At 43.5% G+C, this 17,594-nt stretch overlaps 1 protein-coding gene across 1 annotated transcript in view; it reads left to right on the plus strand.

The window, feature by feature from the left end:
• The window catches only part of IGF2BP1 (insulin like growth factor 2 mRNA binding protein 1), a 108,738-nt gene that overhangs the window by 24,879 nt on the left and 66,265 nt on the right, over window positions 1–17,594 (plus strand). The gene's annotated exons all lie outside the window — the stretch shown is intronic.

Consider the following 17,594-nt stretch of genomic DNA (forward strand, 5'->3'; position numbering starts at 1 on the left):
TTTATATTAAGTTTGAATCTATTGTGCGCTCATGTATTGTTGTTGTTGAAGCATTGACAGGTAGGACATTGTGGCAGATGATTTTATGAACTACATTTAGATCAGATCAAAGGCGACATAGTTCTAAATTGTCCTAAGCCCAAAATTTCAAGTCTGGTGGAATGAGGTTTTCTGTTGCAAGCAGAGGGGTGGAGGATTCTTCTTGTGAAATATTTCTAGACTCCCGATTGTATTAATGTCCGATATGCAGTGCAGGTCCCAAACAGGTGAGCTGTATTCAAGAATCGGTCTAGTGAATATTTTGCGTGCTCTGGTTAGCAGTGTAATATTGTATTCTACTATTTATATGCTATTTATATAAATTTAGCATAGGAATACACTATTTCTATGCTACAGTTTCTGTTAAACAACACAATTCTTTCTCATTTCATTAACCTCGAATACAATATATATGTGTTACCTTTTATTTGTTTGGTTAGCATTTCTCCTCTATGGAGAGGGGTGGCATACAAATCTAATAAATAATAAATAAATAAATCACCCCCCCCCCTCAAATATCATTTGGCTGCATGTAACAGATGGAAATCTAACTCCTGTATACGTATACTAAGTGTAAATTCTCTCCCTCTCCTTCCCTCCCTCCGTTTATATTTTGAGAAAGATGTAGACACTTGTTTATGATGATTTTTCTTGGAGGCATCAGCTAAGTTAATTGTTCTCATTTTAAGATTCTCTGTTTTCTTTCTAAAAATGATGACATGGAAAAAAAGCACGTTATGTTCCTTTTGTAATATACTGTATTTTAATAATTCATTTTTGTGCTCCAAAATACCCATCTTACAAATCAGGTGGGAGGATTGGTTTTTCTCATTTGAACCTAGTCTTTATTAAGCTTGCAAGCATATATATATATGAAAATGTTCTGAGGGATAAGGGTTTGTAACAGTCATGGTTTATCACAAGTTTGGCATGTGTAGCTGGCAAGCTGCCTTAAGGTTTGCCTGCTTGCTGCATATATTACAGAGTCTTTTGCAGTCTTTGACTTAACATTCATTTAGTGACCGTTCGGAGTTAACAGTGGCACTGACAAAAGTGACTTTACCAACAGTCCTGATGCTTACAACTATTACAACATCCCCACATTATCAAAATTTGGGTATTTGGCAACCGACATGTACTTATGATCTGGGCAGCATCCAAAGTCATGTGATTTATGTCCTTTCCAGCAGCTTCTGGCAAGCAAAGTTAATGGGGAAAACTGGATTTGCTTAATGACTCTGTGATTCTCTTAACAACCATGGCAAAAGAAGGTTGTAAAATCAGACATGACTCACTTTAACCTTGCTTAGCAATGGAAATTCTGGGCCCAATTGTGGTGGCAAATTGAGGGCTACCTGTGGTGCCTTCCAGGTATATTACCCATCTTTCATCCCATACTTGGTTTATGAATCGTTTGAGAACAACAATCCTGAAGCCCTCCCCTGATTTTTGACACACCTCTAATCTAGCCTGCTGGGCTAGAACTAGGCCTGGTGGTGAGAGATCATGCATTGAGCAAAGAGAAGAAGGGAACTGATTCTGTCCTGTTCTTCCATCCTAATTAGTGATGGGCGAACCGAACCCGCACAATTCGGGTCCGTAATGAATTTTGCGGTGTTCGGTATGCCGAACACGAACCCAAAATTTTTTCAAAGTTCGGGCAAAGTTCGGGGTCATATTCAGCGTTCGGAGCTTTGACATCACCGGGAGGGTGCTAAGGACGCCAAGGTGATCACTTCCTGGATTCCATGGAATCCAGGAAGTGATCACCTTGGCGACTTTAGCAACCTGCCAGTGACGTCAAACTCTGCCCCTGGAATCTCTACGTGGGAGGGATTCCCTGTTCAGGTTTGAGTTCGGGTTCAGTTTGGGTTCGGATGAATTTTGTGTAAAGTTCGTCCGAACTTGCCGAACCCGAACACCGTTGGATTCGCCCATCGCTAATCCCAATTACTCAGCTACATAAAGTTTGTGATTCTAGCCTAATGCCATATTGTTTGGAGTATAAGATGCACCTTAGTTTTGGGGGAGGAAAATAGGGGGGAAAATCTGTTTACCAGGTATTAATCTGGCTTTAATCTGGTCAGCTTCAGCACATTAGTTTGCTGATTTTGAGCGCACATGCTTGCTTTTTATCCCCTGGTTGCAGTGAAGGATGGCGCTACCGGTGCGCCCACCAAGGCCGTCGTGAGCATACGTGCGTCCGGTGGGTGCGAGTGCCCCTGTTGGCATGAGATTTGGCTGCTGCACATGCGCAGCAAGCAAAATCACATGTGAAGATTCGCACAAGAGAGAAATGTTGGCGATACTTTCGCTGTCGCACATGCACGGAAGGAAAAGATCCGTGAAAATTGCCGAAATCTCGTTCACATGAACATCCTCACACAAGATTTTGCTTGGAAGCTGAATCTTGCGCGGGGCATGTGTGCGCGGGTTGAGGACGCTCAGCTGCGGTGCACATCCCAGAATTTCCTACTGGGATGGAGCACCTGACTGCACCGGCTGCTTCCCACCACTGCCTGGTTGGGGATAAAAAACAGTTTTTAAAACATTTTACTTCCCTCTCTCTTCAGAGAGAAACAATGAGAAAAGCAAGCAAAGGGACAATCGCTTCATTAGCAAATCACAAAAGATCGCTTCACTTGTTAGCAATTTGTTGCGGCTGAAAAAAAGGTGGAAGATTGCTTGCTAGCAAAGCATGGAAGATTGCTTAACTGTTAGTACCTTGTTAGAGCTGAATTGTCGGAAGGAGCAGCAATAAAAGCTGATTGTCGGAAGGAGCAGCAATAAAAGAAGCAGGCAAAGGGAAGATCGCTTAGCTAGCAAAGAACGGAAGATTGAGTTAGCACCTTGTTATGGCTAAAGTTACTAAAGCTTAGTAAAAAAAACATTCAGAGTATAAATCACACCCAAATTTTCAGCCTCCATTGGGGGGGAAAAGATGCATCTTATACAGTGTTCCCTCGCTTTTCGCGGGGGATGCGTTCCGAGACCGCCCGCGAAAGTCGAATTTCCGCGAAGTAGAAATGCGGAAGTAAATACACTATTTTTGGCTATGAACAGTATCCCAAGCCTTCCCTTAACACTTTAAACCCCTAAATTACAATTTCCCATTCCCTTAGCAACCATTTAGATTATTACTCACCATGTTTATTTATTAGTTTATTTTTAAAAAAATGTTTTTTAAAGGCAGACGAAAGTTTGGCAATGACATATGACGTCATCGGGTAGGAAAAACCGTGGTATAGGGGGAAAAACTGTGAACTATTTTTTAATTAATATTTTTGAAAAAACGTGGTATTGACGATTCGCGAAGTTTGAACCCGCGAAAATTGAGGGAACACTGTACTCCCAAAAATACAGTATTTGGCCAACAACTGAAGGTATTATATATGCATCCAACTTTTTATGTGGCCATTAGGCCACTGAGGTTAAAATTCAGACATTTTTCTTCTAACAATGTTGTGGGGCCACCAGCTTCATGCATAAGGATGTGGTATCTTTTTTTTTTTAAAGCAGTGGTAGAACCTGATTTCTGCTGAAGTTTATGCAAGAGGGGAAAAAAGACAAGTTCAGCTAGTAGCTGCTATTTGGGTCATCGAAGTTCTACATAACATATTTTATTTTTTAAAAATGATCAAACTTGGGAACACATGATACATGTAAACTCATGACTGGTTGCTTATCAACTATTTGAAGTTACAACTGAAGTCCAAAAAATTGGTCTTATGACTTAGTCAGTTCTGGATCCTGCCCTCCCCCCATCATATGACCAAATGGGTGAATGGTATGGCTATTTATAGCATCTGTGATCACATGACTGCTCTTAGTTTCACTTTTTGGCAAAACCACACCCATAGTCTGCTTAATAACCTTTGCTTAATAATCACAACATTCACTTTTTGACTGCTGCATTCACTTAATGACAACTGCAAAAGTTCTGAAATCAGTTCCATTATGTGGCTGAAGCATGTTACGACTTATGCTCAACTCTGTTCAGGGTTAATGTGTCAAAGACTGTCTGTATTGCATTCTGCTTGAACCAGATTGTGTTTCTTTCTAGTTCATTGTTGTTGGGGTTTTAGTTTTTCTCTGTAGAGATTGGAGCTAGCATTCAGACAAAGGTTGTCCTCATCCAATCACATCGAGGACTGAGTCTGTCAGTCAAATTCCCTTGTAGTTCCATCTTGGCTATATCCCCAGTTTAGACTCAGTCCTCCATGACGATATATGTGGTTTTCTCTTATCTGACTGCTAGCTTTATTATCTCCAGAATACCATTTATGTGAGTTTTTTATTTCTCAGTTCTCTGGCTTTGGTCTTAAATGCCACTAATCAGCTGAGTGGGTGAATGCACTTTGGGATCTCAGCTCTCGCCACTCCAGTGGTCATAGCTGATTATACTAGACCATATGCATTAGGTCTCATCTGGGGCTTCAAGCTATTGGGGGAGCCGGGCTGCGTCAGCTGCTGCAATCCCCTTGCTCGTCTTGAAACGCTGTTTCCCTTTTGGCCTGTTGCCTCCCTCCGTTTGCCAATTCACCATCAATTCTGGCTACTGGCAGCCTCCTTTCTTTAAACTAATTGGCTGGGACACTACCAGAGTTTTTTTGGGGGCTTGCTGGTTCAGAATTGACAGCTCTAGTGTTTGAATATATTGCAGTTGCCAGACCCGACCTTTTGAGTTTGCTACAGGTCACGGTTTGTGTAATGGTTTTTTCTGCACTCACGGCTGCTTTGCCCCTGCGGTGGCCATTTTTTCCTATTTTTCCTTAGAATCGCAATCGATCCCACTATTCGTAAAGATGGTGGATACTAATTCTTCGGCAACAATGCCTCAGCCTCCAGAGAAGAAGCGGAAGAAGTCAGAGCTGATTTCTCTGATGATGAACAAACATGTGCTATTCCCGCCGAGGCTCACAGATCCAGATCCTCTTCATGAATAGTTGAGCGGGACAAGAAGAGGCATGATTGCACACTACAGAAAACGACAGCCAAAGCAGGCAGACACTCAACCTTGCTCCTGCTGGGATCGTCTACAGGGAAAGAGCAAATTAATTTGGATGCCCCGGCCATAACTTTAGTCAACACTAATGTGTGGAGGGAATTAGGCTTCTCTGCTCCTCTCCAATCGGAGTCAGCTCCTTTTCCCATAGCATCGACTTTTCCCCATAGCACCGGCTGTCCCAGCAGTGGCCTCTGTTCAACTCACATGCCCAATTAGACAGGGTTGTGGTTACTAATGCAGCCATCACAGTTCAAGGAGCGCAGCCAGCGCCCTATAATGCAGTGGTTCTCAACCTTTCTAATGCCACAACCCCTTAATACGATTCCTCATGTTGTGGTGACCCCCAACCATAAGTCTAGCATCAATTCTCCCACAGAGCTTTAAGCTGATTGGCAGGAAGGATGCCCTCACTGATTGGTTGGATTGTAAAAATATGTTCCAAGGCGCCAGAATAGACGCTTTAGTTCCCAACACCATTGGAAATTTGTCTTTTCCCATGGTCTTAGATGACTTGCGTGAAATGCTCATTCGACCACAAAGGGGTCCCGACCGCCAGCTTGAGAACCGCTGCTCTAATGCCATGGACCCTTCCAATGTCCAAATGATAATTGCTGTCATAGTCCAGCAGTGTCTGGCAGGATTCCAACAGATGGCTTGGCCATCTCAGAAACCGTCTACCTAACCATCCTTTCAGATTCCAACCTCCTCTTACCAGGGAATTCACCATGCAGGTGATATCTCGGATTCAAATAGTGAGGGCAGTCCCACCCCACACCTGCAGGAGGGCGAGTATGTGGAGACAGCCTTGTTGGGGGATGAAGGTCTCTTACCAGTACAACCGGTGACCGTGAACTTATTTCCTCTGGCTACTTTTAAATCTTTGCTTTATAAGGCCAGGAGTGCAGCTGGACTGCCCAATCCAGTCTCCTCCTTAGGAGATGGGATGGCTCCCGCAACAGATCCTTTGTATGCTGAACAAGTGCCAGAGTTAGATGTCATTCCTGCTCCACAACCTTTTGTGGATAATGTTCAGCGTCTATACAGCACCAGCTTCTTGTTCCATGCCTTCGTCAACAGACAAAAAGTTTTTCAATATGGCCTCCGAGTTGGCATCCATTTTGATTCCTCCCCCAGTGGATGTTTCCGTAGCAGCCCTTCACTCCCCTAATTCTATTCCAGGAGAGTCAGAGGAGATCCTCAAAACAGGAGGAGCGACGCCGGGAGCAGGTCCTTTTGAAATCTCACCAGGGGCTGGCCTGGGCAGTTTGGGCCTTGTTGTCCGCGTCTTTCTTTGCTCGCTCTGCGCTCATTTGGCTTCACCAATTACAGGACCAGATTCTGGCCTCTGAATTGTGCATCCACCAGGATATGAACAGGTCATTGTGGGACCCAATTCAAAGCTGACGCAATGCTCAGAGCTGCTAGATTTGCTTTGAAGTTGATCGCTGCTGCAGTTGTGAGACACAGGGTCAACTGGCTGTACCACTGGTCGGCAGATGCTTGACAAAAGTGGGGCTTGGCGACTAAGCCCATTAAGAGTCAGATGTTATTTGGGGAAGTTATGGACCCAATTCTAGTCAAATCAAAGGACCATAGGAAGGTTCTACCCACCTTATATAAGAAAGGGGTTTTCCGCCAGCCCCCTTATCCTATGCAGCCTTTTCACCTGGCAGACCAGAGTTCAAGCTTTTCCCGAGCCCCAGATGTACAGGTTATATAGAACTGGTCCAAACTAGGAGCCTGGGGCCTGGGTCACTGGAACCGACAGCGAGCCAGGTCTGCCGTGCCCCTGAGCCGATTCTCTCGGTGGCTTCATAGGTGCTGCCATCTTGTTTTTTGCTTCTGTGCTTGTGCAGAAGCTTTGATTTAGCACTGCACATGCAGTGCACAATATGAATGTACCTGTGCAGCTCATCCCTGAGTGAACCGTCAGTGAAGAAAACAGAAACCGATCCCTTGTACTTATACATCTGAGCAATGGATGTCAGACTTGTATTACAAATGGACCTTGAGCCTGTTTGAAGGTTCTAGCAGGGGAGCGCAGCTATCGTATACCCTTGACCGAAGATCGGTACACTCCTTCTATCTGGGAAGGTCGTCCTCTTCCAACGAGCACGCAACTTCGGGAGGGACGCACATGGATCGGTGAGGGAGGAAGGGGACACCCGCCTAGCCAGCCAGATCAGCCGAATCAACCCTGGCAATCAATGGGGTGACAGATGTTGCAGCCAGATCGCCGACACATTTCCCTACCAGTTCTGTGGACATGGCTTGATGGACATGGCGGGGAGGGATACTGCAAAATCTCCATACTCCGCACCGTACTCTGGGGCCAGCCAGAGATGGCGTTTGCCAGTTCTCCGAACTACTCAAAATTTCCGCTACCAGTTCTCCAGAACCTGATGAATTTCACCCCAGGTCAGTTGCATGATCCAAACCAATTCAGTTTCTACATAAGAATTAATTTTTCAAACTTTGAAAATAATACACATTGAGCAATAATGCATACTTCTAAAAATAAAAGCTGATTTGGGGAAGCTGTCTTCATTCAATATTCTACTGCTGAAATTGGTTTCCTTAACTCAGCCGTTCTGTATACAGTGATCCCCCGCTCGTTGCGAGGGTTCCGTTCCAGGAACCCCCGCAACGAGCGGGTTTTCGCGAAGTAGCGCTGCGGAAGTACAAACACCATCTGCGCATGTGCAGATGGTATTTTTACTTCCGCAGCGCTAGCGAGGAGCCGAAGATTGAGGACTCAGCTCGGAAGCTGCACGGGTGTTTTAAAAGGTCTCCGCCGGCATGGGGGGCTTCTTAGCACCCCCCCAAACCCGAGTTGGGGGTTCGGGAGGTGGTAGTAAGCCACCCATGCCGGCGGAGACCTTTTAAAACACCCGTGCAGCTTCCGAGCTGAGTCCTCAAGCCAAGCGCAGAAGTTAGCCTTGAATCCCTTTGAATCCCGCCGCTTCTGCTGGATACGGGCGATGGGGGGGCGAGCTGCCACAGCCCCTGGCTTCCGCGTTGCTCGTCCCACCCACCGCCCGTATCCAGCAGAAGCTGCTGGATTCAAAGTGCTGCTGGGAGCCGCAGGCGAAAGGAGCTCGGGCATCGGAGCGCGGCGCCAGGCATTGTTCTCCGGACCCCGCCCGCTCAGCCCCGCGGCGGCCCTTTCCCTCTCCAGGCTGCGGGCGGGGTCCGGAGAACAATGCCCGAGCTCCTTTCGCCTGCGGCTCCCAGCCCACCGCCTGTCTCCTGCTGCCCGGTTTAGCCAGGACACGAGCGGCGAAATGACTTGGAGGAATGTGAAGATGAAACCGGCCGGTTTCAGCTTCACATTCCTCCAAGTCATTTCGCCGCTCGTGTCCTGGCTAAACCGGGCAGCAGGAGACAGGCTTTGAGTTTTGGCTGCGGGGGGAGAAGTAGGACTTTCCTAACTCCCTCGCCCCGCAGCCAAAACTCAAAGCCTGTCTCCAACGCGCGCTACGATCTTCCGGGCGAGCCAGGCTCAGCGGATCAAGGCAGCCGCTTGGGCCGAGAGGAGCCGGCCTTGATCCGCTGAGCCTGGCTGGCCCGGAAGATCGTAGCGCGCGTTGGCGGATCAAGGCCGGCTCCTCTCGGCCCAAGCGGGTGCCTTCCGTCACTGAGCCTGGGGTCCCGCGCCCCGGATCGGGCGGCTGCTGCTTTGCAAAGAGGCGCTTTTTTCCCTCCCAGCCCCGCGTGCAGATCCCGCGCGGCTTTTGTGTGTGTGTGTTTGTGATCTTTCCACGCGCTTTTGCGAGTTGTGCAAATTGGCGCTTTCGCTTCTTCCCCGCGCTCGGCTTCCTCCTTTTTTATTCCTTTGTTTGCCGGCGGCTCCAGGGCGCCCGCCGGGCCCGGCTTGCTTTGACCTCTCCCGGGCGGCCTCGGCATCCTTGGCGGCGAGCGGGGATCTTCCCCCCGCGAACGCAGGCAGGTGGTTGCGCGTGGCGCCCCGGGCTTTTTTAGGGGGGGTGTTTTTTATCCCCGTCTGCACCGGCTTTGCCAGGCTGCGATCGGGCGCTTGGAAGGGGAAGAGAAGCGTTGACAGACGCGGCGAACTTCCAGGGCTGGGGGTTTTTTATTTGCGCCCCGAGGGAGGAAGAGCCCCCGAAGTGACCCGCAGGAGCCGGGCGAAGCGGGCAGGCGGCGATCGCAAGACGCCGGCTTGGCTGCCGGGCTATTCCGCCGGCACCTGAAGTGGAGCTCCGGCTGGGCTGCCCCCGGCTCGCTCGCTTCCTTCCTTCGCTACCTGCCTGCGCGGTGCGTGTCTGTGCGCGTCCCCCTCGTTAGCCTAATCGGCTGGAGCTAATTGCGCGGAAACTACCGGGCGACCCCGCTTGGCCCGGGATGCAAAGGGGGAAGCTGTTTGGCAGAGGAAGGAGCGGAGCCCCCTTGGCCAAGCGCTCTGGGCGGCCGTCGCATCGGGCAGCCCGGGAGACCCCCGTCCGGCGCGCTACGATCTGGCCCCCACCTGGTCCCGCCCGATCCTCCTCCCTGAGGCAGCTCGCCCTCCCATGGCCGCTTCCTCCACCCTCTATTGCAAGCCCTCGCCACCGCAGCCAACGCGCGCTGCGATCTTCAAGCCCGGCTCCTTTCGGCCCAGCATCCCGGGCCAAGCAGCTGCCTTCCGTGACTGAGCCTGGCTGGCCCGGAAGATCGTAGCGCGCGTTGGCTGCAGCGGCGAGCGAAGCCAAGCCGGCAGCAATGTCGCCGCCGGTGCAGCCAACGCGCGCTACGATCTTCCGGGCCAGCCAGGCTCAGTCACGGAAGGCAGCTGCTTGGCCCGGGATGCTGGGCCGAAAGGAGCCGGGCTTGAAGATCGCAGCGCGCGTTGGCTGCGGTGGCGAGGGCTTGCAATAGAGGGTGGAGGAAGCGGCCATGGGAGGGCGAGCTGCCTCAGGGAGGAGGATCGGGCGGGACCAGGTGGGGGCTGGAATTTCTCCGCCAGGGCGAAGGGCGGGCGAGCGGGTGCTGGGGAGGGCTTCTCGCCCTCCCGACAGCAAGAGGGGGGAGCGAACAGCGTGGGCAGGCGAAGGGCGGGCGAGCGGCAGCGAGGAGTTTGCGTGGGCGGTGGGGAAACTCCTCGCTGACGCCAGCAAGAGGGGGAAGACCCAGGGAAGCCGCTGCCATCTACGCATGCGTGCCCGGCACGCATGCGTAGATGGTATTTTTGACTTCCGGGTTGAAAAATAGCGAAGTACCCTGTTCGCAATGGTTGGGGACGCAATAAACGGGGGATCACTGTATTTAGGTTATTCAGTTTTAAAATATGTCTTTAGTAGTGAAATCTGCAACAAAATGTAGCATTCTGAACAGATTCTGTCTAGCATTCTACTTAATAACTCAAGCCTTTCCTTTTCTCTGCACATTTCCATGTTTTCGTCAGTTTACATGGCATTCTGTTTTCATCACTGGAGTTTCCCCTAGACATGTTTAGGCTTTTGCCAACTTTGGGTTTCAACTAAGCTTGCTAATACTTTCCATCTATGAGTATAGGGGCCATTTTGGCTACATGAATAATGGCATATCTACCTGGACAGAACGAGTCAAGTTACGTTTAATGGTTTGTTCATTCAATGCAAACTAAAATTATCTGTTCCTGGATTTGATTCAGATCATTGAAATTACAGCAAGGGCTTATTGATTGTTTTAGTGCAGTGAGGTTGAAAATTGTATTTAAATGTTCTCTTGCTGTTTTTTATTTATTTATTTATTTATTTATTTATTTAGTTAGTTAGTTAGTTAGTTAGTTAGTTAGTTAGTTAGTTAGTTAGTTAGTTAGTTATATTTATATGCCGGCCAACTCCAGAAGGACTCTGGGCAGCTCACAGTAATCACTTTAATGTTATGGGAGGAGATAGTAGTCAAACAGGTTGTAGTGGATAAGGGCATTTCCTTATCAGCCCCTACTCTTCTTCATGGATGGAAGCAATTCCATTTGGAATTTTATCATGTTCCTATAGGCAATGTTCCCTCTAATTTTTTTCCGGTGTGGGCGGAAAAGTATAGTGTCTGAGCGGCAGTCCCCTTGGGACTGGGCAGCATATAAATAAATAAATAAATAAATAAATAAATAAATAAATAAATAAATAAATAAGAAAAAATCCCTTCTTTTTTATTAAAAGAAATTAATAATTAAAAACCCCCAAAATCCATTGCTATTAAAACTAAAACAACCAGCAAAACCAAAAACATAACTATTAATAAAAACAGGTGAGGCCTGGGTTTTTTTTCCTCTGTTATTATTTAAGTGCTTTTACCATATGCTTTAAATCAAGAGTCATTTCTCCCTGTTTCTCTCTTTCCTGTCATTCTCTGCCTCAATCATTTTCTCATCTCTCTCTCTCTTCCTTCCACTCTTCTCTCTCTTGCTTTCTCTGTCTCTCTTGCTTTCTTCCTCTCTCTCTCACTCTCTTCCTTCCTCTCTCATCTCTCTCTCTCTTGCTTTCTTTCTCTCTCTCACTCTCTCTTCCTTCCTCTCTTCTCTCTCTCTCTTTATCTCTCTTGCTTTCTCTCTCTCTCCCTCTTGCTCTCTCTTTTTTCTCACTTTTCTCTCTCTTGTTTTCTTTCTCTCTCTTGCTTTCTCTCTCTCACTTTTTCTCTCTTGTTTTCTTTCTCTCTCTCTCACTCTTTCTCTTGTTCTCTCTCTCTTGCTATCTTTCTCTCTTGCCATTTAATCATTGTTTCCTTCATTTGTTCTTGCTCTAAATCAATATACAATAAGTAGTTATATATTTTTAATTAGTATTTCATCCTTTCCTGTGAGTATTTCATCTAATTCTGTCTTTTTTAAATTGATAACCTCCATTTTAATATATTTATCATATCTTGACTGCAATTGCATTTTCAAATATCAGTCCATCTTTATTCCTTGTTTCTCCAATTCTTGGAGGAGAATTTTAATTCCTCCTTATCTGTTAGGATATCTTTATATCGTGCAATATTTCCCCAATTAAGTCAATTCTGATAAATTAGTGCTTCTATTATAGATAACCAATATGATATTTTAAAATAATGTTTTTTTAATCTTTTTTCCATACAAAGAGTTTATAATACAATATCTCTGGAAATAGCTGTGTATTTTACTTCTTCAATACCATAAAAAAATGTGTGCCATCTTATCTGTAAATCGTGTCCCTCCAAAACTAAATGTTTTCTATTTCTTAACAAAATCCATTCACTCATCCATGTCAATACTGCAGCGTCATAATGGAAATCCAAATCCATCTCTTAGACTTGCATCTTGTAGCATTTTTATATTTATCCTAACCTTTTTTTCCTTACTATACAAACTTCAGTATCATTTTATTTACTTCTTTTTAAAAAATCTCTAATTTTATTGGTATTATTGAGAATAGAAACCGATATCATGGCAGTATCATGGAATATCATTAATGATATTCTTTCCATCAATGATAAGATTTTTCAATTTTTCCAAATCTTTTTCAATTTGTTTCTTTAATCTATAATAATTATCTTCCTTAATTGTCATACATCTAGCAGTAAGACGAATCCCTAATATTTTTTTATAGTCTGTACATTTTGTAGTGTGTAGTCTGTACATTAGACGAATCCCTAATATTTTTATGTAGTCTGTACATTCAACTTCCCAGCTAATTCTTTCTTTTGTTTTTTATCATGTTTTTCACTAAAACTTATCTTTTATGTTTATTAATTTTTAATTTTCTCCATATTTTTCAATTGACTGCATTAATTTAGGTCCAGTCTCTAATGGTTCTTCCAATATGAAGAGCAGCATCTGAAAACTCTTATAGCTTGTACTTTGGTTGTTTGTTTATTATAAATTGTTTTGATTACATTACATTTACCTCTATGGCCGTTGCGCCTTCTAGTTTCTTCTCTTCCTTTTCTTTGACATAATTACTGGCTTGTTGCCTTGTCTCATCCGTGGTATCTTCTTGAAATCTAACCTCTTTTCTTTTATCAATTCTTCCTTATACTGTTCAAAATGTTGTCTATAAAATATTTCTGTTCATGCCATACCACCATTATCCCGTCTGGAATCAGCCATATAAAGTTTGTTCCTTTCTGAATCAATCTCTTTGTCAATAATTGATGCTTTCTTCTCAAATCTCTGACTCTTCTTGGAACTTGTTTTAGTGTTACTATCTCATTTCCTATATATTTAATCATATAATTTATTACCTTTTGCAAAATTTTTGTTCTGAATGATTGCTTTGTAAATCTTATATGAACCTCTCTAGAAAGTTTATTTCTCATCGCATATCTCGCATATTTGATCTATTTCATTAAGGTTTTTTTGTTTTCTTTCATCGCTTCTGCCAAGATTTCTGCCATTATCTCCATCAGGTTTCTCCCTTCTTCTCTACCACGTTTTGAAAATGTAAATAATATTCAGAACGAACCATCTCTAGTGTAATAATTGTTCTCTCTTGTCATTGGTCTGTTTCTGTAAGTTGATTATCCAGCTTCTCCATCTTCTTCTCAGTTGCTTCAACTTTCCCTTCCACTTCCTGTAAGCGTTTTTTAATTCTTTTCCATCAATTCTTTAACCTATTTCAATTATTCTTCAATTTTACCTATACTTTCTTTTATGGTATCTTTAAGATTTGTTTGCATAACTTGCATCATGTTATTCAATTCCACAGTACTGAGTTCGTCTACAAAATCTATTGCTTTCTGTGCTAGATTGTGTTGTTGACATAATCGCTGCTGACAAATACAATGGCAATCTTCTGCTCCATTTTTATCAATTCTTATATTACAAGTATTTATAGTCCAATATTGTATTTTATTGTAATCCAATAAGAAAACAGAAAGTAAAAATAATGAGAGAGCAAATAATAGTAGAAAAAATAAAAAAAGAATTCCAGTATGTTAAAAAAAAATCCCAAAAGAAGGAAAAGGCAAAAAACAAAAAATAATCCAGCCCTTCAGTAGTCCTAGTTTAAAAAAATAACAGGCCCCCCCCATTTTTTTTAAAGGAAAAAAGAACCAAAGGAATCCGAAAAAGAATAAATTTGTGTCAAGAGAAAAGGAAAAGGAAAAAAAAAATTACTGTTTATTCAGGCTCTTACTGCCTTAATTCTTCAAACACAGATAAAACAAAAATGTAATACAGTGATCCCTCGATTTTCGCAGTCTCGATTTTCGCGAAACGCTATACCACGGTTTTTCAAAAAATAATAATTTAAAAATACTCCACGGTTTTTTTCTATTCCACGGTTTTTCCCACCCGATGACGTCATACGTCATCACCAAGAGTCACTTCTCTGTCTCTTTCTCTTTCTTTCCTGTCATTCTCTGCTTCAATCATTTTCTCATTTCTCTTTTTTTCTCCCCTTTTTCTATCATTTCTCTCTCTCTTCCTTCCACTCTTCTCTCTCTCTCTTTCTTCCTCTCTCTCACTCTCTTCCTTCCTTTCTCATCTCTTTCTTTCCTTCTCTCTCTTTCTCTATCTCTCCCCCTCTTGCTCTCTCTCTTTTTCTCACTTTCCCTCTCTCGTGCACCCACCAGCCTCCGGAGAATGCCTGTTCCGCCTCTCTTGCAGCAGAGGAGAAAGAGAGGTGGAGCGGGCGGGCAAACGGACGAGCGGGCGAACGGCGGGCGAGCGGGCGAATGGACAAGCGGCGAGCGGGCGAAAGGACGAGCGGCGAGCGGGCGGCGAGCGGGCGGACGGGCGGCGGGCGGGCGAACGGACAAGCGGCGAGCAGGCGAAAGGATGAACGGCGGGCGAGCGGTGGGCGAACGGGCGAGCGGCGAGCGGCAGGCGGGCGAGCGGGCGGGCGAACGGACAAGCGGCGAGATGTTTATTTTATTTATTTAGATAGATGTTTATCTAATATTAGTTGCACTTTCGTCGCTCCCCGGCTCCACCATCTGCGCATGCGCGGCCATGGAAAAAGGGCACGCATGCGCAGATGGTGTTTTTACTTCCGCACCACTATATCGCGGATAATCGATTTTCGCGGGAGGTCTTGGAACGTAACCCCCGCGAAAATCGAGGGATCACTGTAATTTGTTCCAAAACAAAAAAAATGTGTCCGGTCAAAATAACACTTTCTCACAAAAGACACTTAGTATATTTATCTTATCTTATCAGCAACAAAATTAACCCACAGCTTTGTTTTCAAGGTTATAATGTATACCAACTGTGGTCACTAGATGGCACTGTGACTCAGCCAATGTCGAAAACCCTAGCAGTTTTTACTTCATATAATACACACACACATACATCTCCATATTCATATTCATTCACTCACTCACTGCCATTTAAATTTTAGAAATCCAAATTTCTCAAAATGAGGTTCTATGGCTCATCTGTTGCCTTTGTTTTATCCAAGCCCTTTTCTTCGGCTCTTCCGCTTTTCCTAGCCGCTAAATTTAGCCAGGGAGCAGTTTAAAAAGCCAAACTGCTTCCCCTTCTCAGCAGCCAATTTTCAGAAAAGCTTTTTAACTTTTAAGATGCATATCCAGTTATTTCCTCTCCATTAATAATTTAAAAAATCATCTCACCCAGGTGACTTCCTCTCCTTCCTTCAATTCTTCAAAGAGTGGCCACTCCAGCTAATAGTGAAGGTCAAGAGATTGCTATCGGCACCCTGGTATTGGGTCTGCACTTCTCCTGAGGTGTGACTGATTCGTACTTCTCATTGTCACCTCTTGTACAGATAATTTCTGGCTCGATTTCTTTGGATTCTGAGCATCCTACAACTGGAAGTTTCGCGGTCCCTCAGAATGGGGAAACACCGTACCGCTGTGACGCTTGGCCATACCCTCGTCACAACTTTTCATACTGACTTCAATGAGATCTAATTGTTTCTGACAATCTGAATCCCCACTAATATTTTTTTTTACTTGATATGATTTAAATTCTAGTATATATAATAATAATTTAATAATATTTTATTAGATTTGTATATATAATTAGTTTTGGTGCTTCAGATGGTTATTTTTTTCCATTATTAAATAAATACAAACATAATAAAGGTAAAAGAACATAGATGAGCATAGTAAAGGTAAAAAAAATATAAAATTTACCTTCTGATATTAAGTACAGTATTAATAATGCATATGGTCTCAATTAAGTATTAACAGTTTGAAACAAAAAAAAAATGATTAGAAATGTATGTAGTGATCCAAACCAGAAAACTTTACAATATTACATCATATTCTTATGAATTACTAATTTCTCTAAAATAAAGCCAGAATCATGAGATGACGAAACACTGTTTCAAAAGTAATGTTTTTTTTTCCTGCTTAGGAAGTTGATAAAATAAAGATAATAATGAATCATGAATTAAAGATAATTATGAATTATTCCCTTGATACTCAATCAACAAATAGAAAAATGGGTAATTTCCAAAAGAATTTCTTATTTTTAAGACTAAAAAAATATTGTTCTGAATTGATAATTTTTCTTTCCTAGTTTTTGCATTTATCCAAGTCTTTGGAAAGAAAGAAAGCTCTGCCTCATTTCCCTCCTCCACCCCCTCTTCTTTTTGGATGGGGAATGTAATGAAATCTCTTGCTTGAATGCCCTTCCATGTCCCCAAATGAATGGAGGAGCCATTGTTTAAGAAGTCTGGAATTCAAGGAATGCAGTACTATAGGAAGGGTCAGATGGATTTACAAGTGAAACTCAAAAAATTAGAATATTGTGCAAAGGTTCATTTACTTCAGTAATGCAACTTAAAAGGTGAAACGTAATATACGAGAGAGACTCATTACATGCCAGGCAAGATAGTTCAAGCTGTGATTTGTCATAATTGCAATGATTATGGGGTACAGTTTATGAAAACCCCAAAACCACCATCTCAGAAAATTAGAATATTACATGCAATCAATAAAACAAGGATTGTACATAGAACAGATAGTTCAAGCTGTGATTTGTCATAATTTTGATGGTTATGGGGTACAGTTTATGAAAACCTCAAATCCACCATCTCAGAAAATTAGAATATTACATGCAATCAATAAAACAATATAATATAATATAATAACATGAGATTTTATATATATTTGGATATGAATTCTATTATTATTTGTTAATTTCTCTGCAATTCGTTTATTTCAACCCTTGCATTTAACATTCAAGATAAACTATTTGAATCATGGTAATGAGCAAATACAACTGGATCTAGTTTTCGTTTTTAATACAACTCCCCTGTATATTCGCCGATACTTTTATCCTTACTACCTGTTTGGTTTTTGTTTGTTTGTTTTATTTTTTCTTTCGTATTTTATGTTTTGTATTGTACTATATGTTGTATTAAACGATGTACATGTTTCATTTTTAATAATAAAAAATAAAACAAAAAAAATAAAACAAGGATTGTACATAGAACAGTATTGCACCTCTGAAAAGTATAAGCATGCACATGTACTCAGTCTTAGGTTTGGGCCCCTTTTGCAGCAATTACTGACTCAAGGTGGTGTGGCATGTAAGCTGTCAGCCTGTGGCCCTGCTGAGTTGTTATGGAAGACCAGGATCCTTCAAAAGCGGCCTTCAGCTCTTCTGCATTGTTCAAACTCATGTCTCTCATCTTTC

This window comes from Erythrolamprus reginae, chromosome Z (genome assembly GCF_031021105.1).
Source record: "Erythrolamprus reginae isolate rEryReg1 chromosome Z, rEryReg1.hap1, whole genome shotgun sequence".
NCBI lineage: Eukaryota > Metazoa > Chordata > Lepidosauria > Squamata > Dipsadidae > Erythrolamprus > Erythrolamprus reginae.